We start from the raw sequence: 16,110 nt of genomic DNA on the forward strand, positions 1-16,110 counted from the left end.
AGATGCCAAGTGGAAGATGAAATGACTTCCAGAGGGACCCCATTTGTGTTCTGGAAGGATTACAATATGTAGGGGCAAGGTTTTAGCATCCTTTGCATTGGCCTCTTCTTTGGTCAATAGAATGGATAAGACTACTGGGTACTATTTGTTATGGCTAGGAAAAGAAGACTTAAGTTGTGTCTATGCCAAAAGCTCTTGCTAAAATCCAACTAGGAATATAGAGGATGATCTGGAGAGTAAAGAGTACAGAACATGGTGGAAGTTATTGAAAATACTCTCCCAGTGTAACCACCCGTAGGGGAAAAAAGGAAAATTCACGATTCAACAGGCAGAGAGGATCCTCAGCAGTGGTTCAGTATAAGAAACTAAGATAGTCAAAGAATGCTCAGTACAGGAACATGAACTGCATGAACTCAGAGTGATTCTTAGGTATGCGATAAAAAGCTGTTACATCTTTGATCTTCATTCTTAGAACATGTATACAAATGGGGTTAGTCTGAAAATCAACAATATACTATTCATTCCTCATGGGAAAATCTACATAACCCAAATCAGTAGTATAGGACTCTTTCTCTGAGGGATGGACTAGATTAGCAACCCAATAGAGACACTTGTTTTTCATCAGTAGAAGTTTCCATAGAAACCAGAAAGTAGATCCAATAGAATAGGGACTAACCTTGTCAAGAAAACTGGGCACAGCATAGGTGGCATCTGAGGCTCAATAATTAAGCAAGAACCTTGAAACTTGTTTGGAGCTACAGTGGAATTGCTGAACAAATTGGTAAAGCATAATCCTTATGAAGTAAGATAGGCTTGGGCATACCTGAATGATTTAAACTGATACAAGCTAGGTTTATAAGGTTCCAAACCAAGGGAAAATAGTGAGAAAAGGAAAATCCAAACAAAGGGCACTGTCCATGTCACTCAAAGCTAAACATGAAGAGGTTGGCATAAAGCTAGAGTCCCCATGGAAAATAAAAACTGATGGACACCAAATTTGGTGCTAGTGAACCTTTGGAAGGTCTTAAAGCCTTACCAAGCAGCCCACTAGGGTAAAGGAAACAGAAATCATGGGAACAAATGATTCCTGTTATATTCCCCATACAGAGCAAAATGTCCTCAGTGATAGAAATCTCCCCAATCACTTCCCCAATGGGTTAGCCAGGGGTGTCAGCAGGTAAGGACTATGAATCATGACTGGAAACTCCATGTGGAATTGCAGGTCTATTTGGTCTTTTATTATGTATTTGGGTTTGGATGAACACTGAAATTAAGGTGAGCTCCCATGAGTATTAAAGATGACTGTCAGCTGATGGATATAGGAAGAGCTGTGCAGCAATGCAGGTGAAAGGGCCCGAGTTTAACTTAGGGTGGGCAACTTTCTCTCTGACTATGTTGTGTACACTTTTTCACCGAGGGTAAAGACTGTTTTCACAGCTAGGAACTTTCTCAGCAACCAGTTGTTATGGAGAGATATCAACTGTGGCTGTAATGCTGTGCCAGCTGAGAGTGCCAGCACCAAGCTGGCAGATGCAGGCATAGCCAAAATACTGGCAGGCACAGGCATCACTCAAAGGAGCTGGCAGTGGTTTGCCCTCAGTTCTAGGCCAAAGTAAGCATCTCTGCTAGCCCCACAGAATTAATCAGTGTTGGGGAGACGCATAGAGCCTCGTGGGAACACTCCAGGATAAAGAAGGACAACTAAAGGAGAATGATCATGGATTGTAGAGAAATAAAGATGTGCTGCCAAGTCATATTTCTAGATTCTCCTAATGGAGCAACTTGTGCAAGGGATAGGATCTTTTCATGCTGTGTAGGACCTGGTTAAACTTTTCTTTGGTGTTTCCTTAGCTGCTGATTCATGAGACAAATTGACAATTGCCTGAATAGTCAATAGTGTACTTTCAGAATACTTCCTTAAGGTTATGTCACAGCTCTACTCTTTATCATGGGATGGTGGCCTGGGACCTTGACTCATTATCTTGCCCATCCTCTGTAAAATAATTCTTTATATATAGGCAATATTTATGAAATATTGCCAATCTCTGAGTAGTTTGCAGATTTGGAAACCCATTTGAGAGATGTAAAAGTATACTAAGAGGGGCAAGGATAGAAAAACAGTTAAAAAGAATACAAGGGCCAGGTACAACCTTAAAACTCTTGGAAGTTTTATGGTTGGGAAAAATACAAGTGATACACAGAAAAATATCTGAAACTGTAAATTTAAAAATAATTATTTGGTTTAAATTCAGATGGTACACTATATATGTAAAAAGGGGCATTCTAACAGGCTGTAAAGTTGTAGGAACATTTTTATTTTGGAGGAAGGCTCATGAAGTTTCAGAAACCATATACCTCATAAGTCTTAAGAAGGTATTAAAACTTGGAAGACACACAGGCCCTCTATTTAGAGCTCTACAAGTAGCAAGGACTGCTGAAAAGAAGAGACTCTGCCCTGTCAAGCTGCCCGCATATTGTGTGGAGAATACAGGGATGCAGCACTTCTTAATCACAATCTATGCTAAAATGTGCTTTTTCATGATACGGCTGCCTTTAAATTGTCTGTGTTTCTGTAAGAAACCCCTAACCCATAATTATGCAAAGAACCATAACAAACTTATTGTTTTGATGATGTAGACTTTGGTAGGATTATTTCTTTGGTTTTTCTTTGGTGGCCCATCTGTGGTGAGCAGTATTTTTTCACATTTCCCCCTGGAAAAATTACAACACTTGCATACATTTGTTAAGGAAACACCACTAAAGCTAAAATCACACACTGATCTTCAAACATTGAAAATGAGAGACTTCAATACCACACTCTCACTAATGGATAGGTCATCCAATCAGAATGTAAACAGAGAAATACTGCAGTTAATAGACCTTATAAATCAAATGGAATTAATAGATATCTACAGAGCATATCACACAAACACAAAATAATATAACTTCTCAGCACATGATGGAACATTCACTAATATTGATAAAATAATTGGCCCCAATCAAGTCTCAACACATACAAGAAAATTGTAATAACCCCTGCATCCTATCAGTCCACCACTGGATTAAAACTGGATTTCAACAACAACAGAAAGAAGATAAATCCCACAAACTAATAGAAACTGAACAACTCTTTACTAAATGGTAACTGTGTTAAGGCACTAATGCAGAAAGCAATTAAAGTCTCTAGAATTCATTGAAAATGAATACAGAGCATATCCAAATGTATGGCACATAATGAGAAAGATGCTAAGAGAAAAAATCCATAGCCCTAAGCACTTACATAAAGAAATTGCGAGAGATCTCACTCATTCTTGTAACTTAACAGCCCACCAAGAAGCTCTAGAACCAAGTGAAGCAAACTCATCCAAGGGGAGTAGAAAAAACAGAGGGCTGAAATCAATAAAATAGAAACAAAGAGAATACAAAGAATCAATGAAATAAAAGAGTTGCTTCTTTGAAAAAAATGAACAAGATAGACAAACTCTTTTCCAAAGTAACTTAAAGACACAGAGGGAATATCCAAATTAACAAAATCAGAAATGAAAAGGAGGGCATAACAGCAGATACTGAGAAAACCCAGAGAATCATTTGGTCATGCTTTAAAAACATGTGCTCTATGATACTGAAATATCTAAAAGAAATGGATAATTTTCTTGATGGGTACCATTTACCAAAATTAAATCCAGTGAAGTAACTAAGACCCAGGAAGACAAACATGATGTGTACTCACTTATAAGTGGACATTAGTTGTTAAGTAAAGGATAATCATTATACAATCCACAGATGCAAAGAGTCTAAGTAACAAAGAGGGATCAAGGTAGGAGATACATGGATCTCCCTGGAAGGGGAAATAGAACAAACAGATTTTTCAGGTGGAATAGGGGCAGGTAGGAATGGGAACAGGAGGGTTCATATGGGGGAAGGGGGGAGAAAATATTTGTCGAGACAACTGGAATTGGGGAACATTTTGGAAGGTGATGTAGTAGAAACTTCCTGTAATGTATGAGAGTGACCCTAGAGAAGTCTCTTAGTAATGGGGGATCCAGAGGTAAAAATAGCCATCTTCTATAATCAGGCAAGGCTCCTAGTAGTGGGACTGGAAGGAACATCAACCTAACCACAAAATCTTAAACCTCCAATATGAACTTTCTGTTAAGATGTGCTAGGGTAATGGTGACACTGGACTTGTGGAAGTGGCCAACTGTGGTGATATTTTATTTGCTTACAACCAACCAATGAATGTTTCAACTTTAGACTTATGCACCAGGAAAGGAAATTCATGCCAAACACTAAGCGGATAGCCAGGGACTGAAGGCTGATCAATCTAGAGACCCAGGATAGAACCAAGTAAGACTGACAAAAAAGAAAAAAATGCCATTTTTACTGTTAGTCCTGCCTAACCATGAGCATGGGAAATCTTTCCATTTTCTGACATCTTCTTCAATTTCATTTTTCAGGGACTTCAAGTTCTTGTCATATAGGTCCTTCACTTGCTTGGTTAGTGTTACCCCAAGGTGTTTTATGTCATTTGTGGCTATTGTAAAGGGTGATGTATCTCTGATTTCCTTCTCAGCTTACTGTCAATTGTATATAGGATGGCTACTGATTTTTTTGTGTTGATCTTGTATCCTGCTATGTTGCTGAAGGTGTTTATAAGATGTATCAGTTCCTTATTGGAATCTTTGGGATCTCTCAAGTATACTATCATGTCATCTGCAAATAGGGCCCTGGATGGAGCTCCGGGAGTCTAATTAGAGAGAAAGAGGAGGGTTTGTATGAGCAAGAATTGTTGAAACCAAGGTTGGATAAAGCACAGGGACAAATAACCAAACGAATGGAAACACATGAACTATGAACCAATGGCTGAGGGGCCCCCAACTGGATCAGGCCCTCTGAATGGGTGAGACAGTTGATTGGCTTGATCTGTTTGGGAGGCATGCAGGCAGTGGGACTGGGTCCTGTGCTCATTGCATGAGTTGGCTGTTTGAAACCTGGAGCTTATGCAGGGTTGCTAGACTCAGTCTGGGAGGAGGGGACTGGACCTGCCTGGACTGAGTCTACCAGGTTGATCTCAGTCCTCGGGGGAGGCTTTGCCCTGCAGGAGGAAGGAATGGGGGGTGGGCTGGGGGGAAGGGGAAGGGGGGAGAACAAGGAAATCCGTGGCTGATATGTATAACTCAATTGTATTGTAAAATAAAATGAAAAAGTCAATGAAATGATTCCTAGTGATATTCTGATATATTCATTGATCAGTGCCTAACTCAATTGTCATCAGAGAGACATTGTCCAACATCTAATAAAAGCAGATGCAGAGACCTACATCTACAACACTAGATGAAACCAGAGGATCCTTAAAGAGTGGGAAGAAAGATTATAGGATCCAGAGTCATTGAGGACACTGTGAGAATACAGTCCACAGAATCAACTAAGCAGGGCTCATAGGGGCCCAGAGAGACTAAAGCAACAGTCATGGGCCAATATAAGTGTGAACTAGGTCCTATGCATTTACATTATTATTGAATAGCCTGGTGTATTTGGGGACCCCAACAGTGGGAATGAGGGGTATCACTTACTCTTTTGCCAGCTCATGGTAATCTTTTCCTTGTACTAGATTGCCTCATCCAGACTTGGTATGTAGTCTGTGCCTTGTCTTATTTTAATTTGATAGGCTGTGCTCCTTTTTTTTGGGGGGGGATGGAGGAGGAGTAAATCTAAGGGACGGGGAGGTGAAGAAGAACTGGGAGGAGTAGAGGTAGGGAAAACTGTGGTAGGGATGTAATGTATGTAAAGAATAAAAATTAAACTAAAAAGATATTTATTTCATTTTATAATACATTTTAAGTACAGAAAATATATCATCAAGATGATAATAAAACTCCTGTGGAAATTAATAATAGAATATATCTCAAAACAATAGAAGCTATAAATGACAAACATGCATCCAATGTTACATACTAAATACAGAAAAATTGGCTGGGCGGTGGTGGTGCACACCTTTAATCCCAGCACTTGGGCAGCAGAGGCAAGCAGATTTCTATGAGTTTGAGGCCAGCCTGGTCTACAAAGTGAGTTCAGAATAGCTAAGAATGTTACACAGAGAACCCTGTCTCAAAAAATAAAGAAAAGAAAAACTGAAAACATTTCTTCAATAATCTGCAATGATCTGGGGATACCCATCTCCATTCTTCTTTAATATAATGTATAAATTACTAGCCAGAAGAGTAAGATAAAGGAAAGATATGATAGGTATACAGACAGGAAAGGAACAAGCAGGTTCATTCTCATTCACAGATGGTGTGATTCTATTTCTTATGTTTATAAACATACTCAGTAAATTTGCAGGATACAAAATCTACATTAAAAAAAAAAACAATAGCTTTCACATATTCCAGCAGCAAACTTTCTAAGAAAGAAAATATTTTTTTCAAAAACACCAAAGATATTCTTCATAAAACCAGAAAAAGCAATCTAAAAATTTATATGAAAACACAAAATCTCCATACAACCAAAGCAGTCCCAAGCAGAAGGAAGAGACTGGAATAGGTATCACAATTCCAGACCTCAAACCCTGGGGTGTTGTAGTGACAAACAGCATACCTCTGACCCAAATCATAGGTGTAAACCAATGTGACAGCACAGAGGATCCAAATGTAAACCCATAGAATTGTTTGGATACCTAAGTTTAGAAAAAGACTTTAAGGGTATAAACAAGAACCATTCAATGAATTATGCTGACGAAACTGGATTTCTACCTGCAGAAGAATGAAACTAAATTCATGTCTCTCACTGTTCAAAATGAATCAAAGCTCTTAATTTAAAATCATAAATTCTTAAACTGCTAGAGAAAATATAAGAAATACCCTTCAATGTATAGATTTGGGAGTGTTTTTCCTAACAATATTCCAGTAGCACAAGAAATAGCTTCAAGAATCAACAGATGGGACTATATAAAATTAATTTTTTTTCTGGAGAGAAAAGGCATTATCAGCAACTCTATCATGTTACTGAGAGGGATTCTTTGCCAGCTATATCCTGAACATGTTGTTGATAACTGGAATTTGTATAAATAACTACAAAAATTAAACACCAAACCCACAAAACTGCCCATCAATGATTAGATTAATTAACAAAACAGTTTTTAGAAGAAGAAACATAAATATCTATGAAATATTTTTAAATGTTTAACATCCTTAGCTACCATTGAAAATCAAATTAAAACCACTTTGAGATTCTAATTTTATCCCAGATAGAATGGCTATCATCAAGAAAACAAATAACAGCAAGTGTTAGTGAGAACATGAACACTGATGAACTGAGGTAGAAGTGTGCATAGAAATGTGTCATCCTTTGATACTCTGTCATAACAGCCAGAAATAGGAAATAGCTTACATGTTCATCAACTGATATATTTAATGAAAATGTGGTACATTTATACAATAGAATATTATTGAATAGTTAACAAAAATGAGATTATGAAGTTTTTAGGTAAATGGATGGAGCTAGAAAAACGATTGTTCTGAGTGAGGTATCCCAGGCATAAAAGACAAATATTTTATGTTTTATTGTAGTGGGTAGCTGTTCTAGCTTTGAACTGGAAGTACTACCTCCATTGAGGCTTCTGGTAACTGTCACACCTAATAGGCAGGGCCAAGAGAGGAGCCCTTAAGACCTGAGATCCAGATGTGCTGGCTCTCTTGGTGTCTGGATCCTGGATGCTGGAGGTAGACTGAGCAGAGTTCTCCAGAGAACATAACTGGACTGCAGTATACCTCTCTCAGACCCTGTAACCTATTTCTTTACTTGTAAGTTACCCCACAAAATAAACTTCCCTTTTAACAACGTGGAGTTGCCTTAATACTTCCACCACTATCTGGCATCCAATATGAGGCACAAACCCATGACCCTGAGATTAAGAGTCTCATGCTCTACCAACTGAGTTAGCCACAATTGCTCCTGGCAGCACCAATTTGATCCCAAGAGAATGTTGGGCTTCTAAGACATTTCCATTTGGAAATTTGTCTTCTTCTTGGCACAAAATGACCTATTGGGCAAAAAACTGCCCTTGCCTCGACTGCTGACAGTATGAATGCTGTCCTTTCTGGACAAGCGGGACACAAGAAAAATGACTACTGAACTCTGCCAAGACAGGGTAAGATGGTCTTTCAGAATTCCTGTTTCCGAAAATGGTCTGTCAGATAACTCTAGGTCTGTAGCCAATTTGAATGTACCAACGATGCTGAGAAACATTAAGTGACTGTCCAGGCTGCCAGCTGTCTCTGTCTACTCTCGCAAGACTCCCAAAAGTTGCTTGAGTCCTTCTCTTATTTCTCAGGTATTATTATATTCCTTCTCAGGTCTTTGATGGGATTGAAGACTTAACAGTTACAGTTACAATCTTCTATCTTAGCTAGAACATATTAAGAATTAGATTCAGATTCTTCAGGATAGGGCACTTTTTGGAATGATCTCTGTAACATGCCATTTGCCCATGCTCCAGACTTCTCTGGATTTTAGTATGTGTCTCTTGTTTGATACTGTTTGTGTTGGTTGTAGTTCCATCTTGTCTAGGTCAGTATCCCTTATTTCTCCTGGATAATATTTGGTAATCATTCCTATTGTATACAGTTTTGTATTACATTAGAACTTCCTTATTTAGACAAAAGGGAGAAATGTAGTGGGTAGCTGTTCCAGCTTTGACCTGGAAGTACTACCCCCATTGAGGCTTCAGTAACTGTCACACCTACAAGGCGTGGCTGAGACAGGAGCCCTTAAGATCTGAGATCCAGATGTGCCTGCTTTCTTGGTTCCTGGGTCCTAGACTCTGGAGGTAGACTGAGCAGAGTTCTCCAGAGAACACCACCAGACTGCACTACACCTTTCCTGGACCCTGTAACCTATCCCTTTACTTGTATGTTACCCCACAAAATAAACTTCCCTTTTAACTACATGGAGTTGCCTTTATACTTCCACCAATATTTTCTCTTATATACAAATGCTAGTTTTCAACTTCCAATATGTGTTCTAAAATTCCAATAACCATAAAAATTAGGTATCTAGTAAGGGACTGGTTTGAGTGTGTGGGTATCTCCCCATAAAAGGAAAAGGGAATATACTGTTATCAAGAAACAAAAGTGAAACTAGAATAGGAGGAAGAAATAGGGAGGGTAATGGAAGAAAGGGGTAAAGAGAGGGACAATTAACAATAACTTTTGAAAGCCATGTGGAAAACTACTACTGTAGAAGCTTCCTAGTGTGTGTGTGTGTGTGTGTGTGTGTGTGTGTGTATGTGTGTGTGTGTGCATATTAGAGAAATTTAAATGGAAGTCTTCATATAATGGGGAAGATAATGCTCCAACTAGATATACTATAGCACTTTTAACCAAATAAACTTCCAGTGCCAGGAATAACTTGCATCTTGTTGAGTTATTGGCCAATGAGTTCTCATGGAAATCTCCGAACACCAGGCTATTGACTACTCTCCAAAACCTGATGGAAAAATCTCTGTTGCTGAAGACGAACATATTTATGTTATCAAACAAAGAAAAGTTCAGCTGATGCCTATCATGTTTCACCCCAATTGACTAGAATTTATGGTGCTGGAAGGTACTCTGCATGCTAGAAGAGGAGTAAGATAATCACTAGCCCAGCTACAAATCCTGTAACCTACAATGGTGACCTTCCTGACAGATATAGTACTGCAATGACGGTGCAAATGTTATGAGAGTACTCTGCCCTCATTTTTTTTAATTGGACTTAAGGTTGCTCCATGAGATGGCATCCATACCTGACACTGCTGAAGAGGTCAGGGACTTGAGACTAGACAGTTCAAGGACCTAAAAGAAAACTTACTATAATTATTTTGTTAAATTATTATAGCAATAAGGTCTATTCCTAATAAGATATTGCTATACCCATTAATCATTGCCTTGCTCAACCAACATCAGAGAAGTTTCCTTTTATAAATAGAAATTAATGCAAAGACTCACAACTGAACAATATGAACAGAGTAAGAGACCTGGAGCAATTAGTCATAGATAGGATATTTTCATCAAACCTCTCCCCTCAGGGCTCGGAGACTTATGGGGAAGAAGAGACAGAAAGACTGTGAGAGTAAAAAGTGATGAATGACTCCAAGGAAACAGTGGCTTTCAGAAAAAAAAGGACTAAAATACATAGGGACTCATAGAGACTGTGGCAGCATTCATTAGAGCTACACAGGTTCAAGCCAGATGTGGTCCCAACACTGAGAAAGAAGACAGAAATATCCACCACTTACCAAGAGCCTATTTGCAATTGAGACTAGCTGGCAAAGGGGAAAATCAGTTTCCTACAAAGGAATCTTACTGGACGTATGGACCACACTACATGGCAAGGGAACAACCAGGAGTAGTTTGCAAACACAAACTCAGTGGTAGTTTTGTGGACTTTTTGTTTTATGTTTTATTTTGCTTTGCTTTAGCTTTTTTGTCTTATTGTTTTGCTTTGTTGATTTTGATTTTCCTTTTTTGCTGTTTTGTTATTGTTTTTGAGAAAGAACATAAAATTTGGTAGGTAGCTAGATGTGGAGGATTATGTGATGAGTTGGAGGAGGGAAATATAGAAATATTGTACAAAATTAATTAAAAACCCAAATAGAGATATATTTGTGTTAAAAATTAAAAAGAAAATGGAATTTCCTCTTTAGCCCACTATACCCTTCCTTAGCACATACATCAGGAACTCTACCGCTTGCACCTATCCTCAACATCAGTTTTTTGCTGCATTACTGTCAATAGCAAGTAAATAGAGCCAGCCTAGAAGTCCATCAACAGAAGAATGGGCAATAAAATATGTCATGTAAACAATTATATTGAACTGAAAAGAAAAATGAAATTTGTAATGAAATGGATGGATCTGAAAGGCAAGGTCTTCCTGCCTTAGAAAGACAAGCTAATTTTACCATTTCTATATAAATACACTACAGGTCATAGTGGGTATAGACTATGAAACCAGCCTGGAGACCAAGCTGGAGTTACAAGAGTTGTTACGGGAGGGGCAAACGAGCACATGTGACATGAAAAAAAAAGGGGGGGGGACTGCTGAGAGGGAGAAAACACAAGGAGAGACAGGAAGCAGGGCTAGAAAAGAAACAACAAAAATAAATTTAGTTTGAAAAATGCCATAATGAAATCCAATTTTTGTAAGCCAATAAGAATAATCTTAAGTGAATTTTCAAGTCAATTTTGGAAATTTAAGGAAAAACAGAAAAAAAAGATTGCATAATTTGGGGAGTATTTATTTTTAGTCAAAAATTTTCTTTACAATTTATACATATACTCTTTCCATACATTTTTGATATATCCTAATTAGATAGTGCAATGATCTCCAGGAATGAAGCACAAGTAAGCAACAGAAAGATGCCCCTTGCCTCTGTGGAGTTTTAGTTCAGATGAGAAGGTTAATTTGTCAACTGTGGTGAGAGGTACTGTGATGGAGTAGCTCAGAGTGTTGTGAGCTTGAATAGTGTTAGAGGTAACCTGCCCTAGGGTTCTGGGTGGCACTCATAGAATTCTGTTACTGGGATTTAGAGAAAACACAGGACAAGAAAATTCAGTGAGATCTCTAGAGGGATGGTTGCTGGATCCCTATGAGGATAAATGACAATCAGAGCAGAGAAGTAGAGGGATTCCAAACAGTGCAGTATAATAGTTAAAGACTTGACAGTCTCACAAATTCATCTAAAGATGTACAGGGTGTTAGTCCTATGCAAACTATGAAACTAGACTGGATTCCAAGCTAGAGGAACAAGAAGTGTTATGGGAAGGGCAAAAGAGCACATGTAACATACAAACAGAAAAGAGGGTTCTAGGCAAAGGAGAATGAAAAGAGAAACAGGAAAAGTTTTCTTCTTTATACCAGAATTCCTTCTCTTCCTAGGCCACCCTAATTCTCAACAGCATTAAATTGCCTTGGGGCTGGAGAAATGGCTCAAAGTTTAAAACACTTATTATTTTTTCATAGGGCCCAGATTTGGTTCCTGGCACCCACATTCCTTTTCTATGAAAGTTGATACCCTCTTCTGACATCTGTGGGTATCATGCACAGAGAGGCAAAATATGCACCCACATTGTCTTAGTTAGGGTTTCTATTGCTGTGATGAAACACCATGACCATAAAGAAAGTTGAGGAGGAAAGAGTTTATTAGGCTTACTCTTCAGTATTGCTATTCATCACTTAAAGATGTCAGGGCAGAAATTCAAACAGGGCAGGATTCCAGAGGGAGGAGCTGATGTAGAATCCAAGGAGGGGAGCAGCTTATTGGCTTGCTTCCCATGGCTGGCCCAGCCCATCTTCTTATAGAACCCAGGACCAGTAGCCCAGGGATTGCACCTCCCACTATGTTCTGGGTCCCCCTCAGTCATCACTAAATGAGAGAATGCCTTCCAGCTGGATCTCAAGGATACATTTCCTCAGCTGAGCCTCCTTCCTCTGATGACTCTATCTTATGTCAATTTGACACAGAAAGCCACCCAGTACACACATAAAATAAAATGAACAAATCTAAAAATAAAGTAAAATGAATGCTTTCATCTACACTGTAGTTTTTTAAAAAGATCTTTAAGTAATGGTAAGAAATGTTACATGTGCTGTGAGAGATTTAGAGATAAGGAGTGGGAACAGAGATCATAACTTATTGATATTCATGGGATTTTGGAGTTTTTTCTTGAGAACATATTACTTTTGATAATTATTTTAAAGTAATCTTGATGCAGTATTGAGAAAATTTGGAGAATTCAGGGATTATTTTAGAAGATTCTAATTCCAGGAGTAATAGTATAGAACAGAAGTGGAGAGAGAGAGAGAACTTGGATGATGTCTTTAAGGGGTAACTAAGAACTAATATGTACAGTGGTTTGGTGCAATATAATAGAAGCAAGATAGTACCAGAGATAACCAGTTTGTTTCTGGCATACACATCTGGATGGATGGCTCATGGGTAGGTTATGTACTCTGAAGACTGTAATTCACCACATTCCAATGGCCTTTCATTTTGTGAGAGAACATGATAGACAATAATCAATTCAATCTAGATATTAATATTGGGATAATGCAGAACAGGAAAATAACCAGCCTAAAATTTCCAAAATAGAAATGTTTTGTAGTACAGACATGCTTAAAAGTAATGTTTCTGTCCCAACTCATACATTATCTTCAAAAATGTTTATGCACAGAATTATAGTAATAGTGAGAGGAAACTATATAATAGTTTAATAGAATTTTAAATGGATTTCAAACTTTTCCTTGACTGAAAGCTTGCATTAGATCTGCATGTGAAAGGCATGTCCTCAAATCTCAAGGAGTATAAGATTGAAAAAAAAGAAAAGTTGTACAGGTAGTTACTTTGATTGAGATGATATTGAAGAAAGGAGAGGGTTTTTTCATGAGTATTTTGGAGGCTTACAGGTTGGTTCTTTATAGTACATAGTCTCATATGAACCTCAATATCTGAAATTGCACATATATAATTTAAATGGAATTTAATTCAGGAAATCTGTACAGTTAACATGTAACCTAAAGTATTATATTATAAATCACAAAGAGACAAGAAAATTCAACAAAAAACCAACATGCTTCTTGTATATTTCTGTGAAAGTTAAGTTAGAAGATTAGTCCAGGGATAGAAGACCAGCTCAAGTTCTTCTGCTCAGACCATTACAAATCTACATAGGGAAAGAAGTTCTGTAGTTTCTAGTAATGCTTGTCATCTGCTGATATGATACTGGTACACTTTGGCTTACCCTATGTGTGTAAATCTCAGCTGCTCTTTATGGTGATGAAATGGGGGAAAGGTCACACATTTAGAGTTGTTAAATTTAATCTGGGCTAAAATATACTAGGCCTTTGTTTTAGCCATCTACTATGGGGGTCTCTGATAAGCACTTGCCCATTCCATCCCAGTGTTAAATGCAATGTAGACAAGGATACCTCTCTTCTAATTGTGAGTCTTCAGAATCTGTTCCATACTTTGCAGAGAGGAAGGGACATAGTTTTATGTGGAAGAAACTGCAAATGCGAGATGAGAACCATGGAAATAAAGTTTTAACATCAGTAAGACTTGTCTGAAGAACTCTACAGGTTGAATAAGTGTATTTATGCCTATATCATAAAAGGAGATTAAACATAGGTAGGACAGTCTCATTTAATAATTTTTTTGGTTTATCGAGACAGGGTTTCTCTGTGTAGTTTTGGTGTCTGTCCTGGATCTCGCTCTGTAGACCAGGCTGGCCTTGAACTTGCAGAAATCCTCCTGGCTCTGCCTCCTGAGTTCTGACATTAATGGGATGTGCCACGGCGGCCACCGGGCTTCATTTAATAAATTTTTATTTTAAAATAGAATATATTATTTTAGCTATAAAACTGATACATTCTCATGATAAAAATTATGTCTTAGAAAAATGTAAGGTAAGTATTTTTAAAATTCTGATTTTAGGCCCACAATCTGGTCAGTAGTCAGTTTCTCTCTCTCTCTCTCTCTCTCTCTCTCTCTCTCTCTCTCTCTCTCTCTCTCTGTTTAGTAATATTAAATATACCTATATCCATAGTAGAGGCTTATTTACCTGGGAGTCTAATGTCAGAAATTGGGGTCACTTAGGGTTATATATGTTAGTATTACCTCATAATGGAGTGATTTACTCAATCTAAGTGATCCATTAATGACAGAATGTGGGATGCAGATGACATGACCCTATCAATCTTCTTTAAAAGGCATAAATTGTCAGTTTTCAGTTAGCTATGCATGAGGATAGGTAAGGCAATACAGCAAGCATAGAAAAACAGGATTACACATCTTTCCCTTGAATCTTTATTCTAGGGAATAATAATAAATATTTTATTTTGAATTTTCCAAAGTTTTAAAGAAGGAATTATGCATGTTTAAAGAAAACCAGAAAATAGTTAAAGTAACAAAAATAGATTTTATTTAGGAATGGTAGCAACAGGGAAGGAAGATCAGATTTAATGATCTGTGTACAGTCAATGTAAGGGTCAGTGTACAGACAATGACTAAAAAGAAACAGCAAGACAATTGAGGGCTTTGAGCAACCTTGACATGATCCCTGTGGAGGGCACCCATGGTGATCAGTTAGCAACGCAGCAGGGAAATGTAACTGGACAACATACTCAGGGTGATCAAGTACTAAGGGTCAAGGGTCCTTGTTAAAACAACTCAGTAGGATTCAGGAGAATATTTGGAGATGCTTAAAGGATCATAGAATGCAAAATGTCAAAACCTAACTAGAAAAGTTTGACTCAAGTTTTCTCTAGGGAAGTCTTTTCAACATACACCATTCATGTATAATAACCACAAAGTGTGGATACAGTATGACATCATAAAATGCATATGCTTTTTCAGTGAACGTTAGGAAGAATCAGGTTTTACTGACAAATTATTTTTGAAAAACCCAATTTTCTGAGATTTGGGATTTCACAATTTTGGAATAGTAAAATAGTTTATCCTTTAATATTGGTAATAAAAAGGGGGAAAACAGCAAAAGAATACAACCCACAGTGGTTGGAACTAGATTCTTTGTATCAAGTACTTTTTCAAATCTCTTTCAGATTTAAGAAGCATGAACTGCAGAAACACCTTTCATCATTGATCATTTGTTATTTATTTTAGTGAATTATGCAATGAGTATGCAAAATATGCTTTGAACATGAATGGGGTTGAATAAAGGATCCTTCAGATTACTGTGGAGTTCTTTTTAAACAACATGGGTGTTATGTTGTAGTGCAATGTGGTATTATTGGGAGTAAAGCAATTCCTTACATGAAGATTTCCAAGAACACTGAACTCTTTTGTCAAAATTTTCTATCTCAGGCTTTTGTGGCTTAGTCTGAGTAGGACAGGTGACTAAATGGAATGTGTTATATAAAACGGAAGCTTGCTTTTACATTTCAAGTAGCTATTTAGATACCTGGTTTCTAGTGCATTATTGTCTGATTTGAAAGGGTTTCTTTTTCATTTCTATTCAGTTTCCATGACTCACACCCCATGTCAGCCAGAATGTGGTAATAGAGGCAATTATACCATTGAGGTTGCAATTTTGCTATCAGATCTCAGATTCACAC

This window comes from Peromyscus maniculatus, chromosome 2, assembly GCF_049852395.1.
Source record: "Peromyscus maniculatus bairdii isolate BWxNUB_F1_BW_parent chromosome 2, HU_Pman_BW_mat_3.1, whole genome shotgun sequence".
NCBI lineage: Eukaryota > Metazoa > Chordata > Mammalia > Rodentia > Cricetidae > Peromyscus > Peromyscus maniculatus.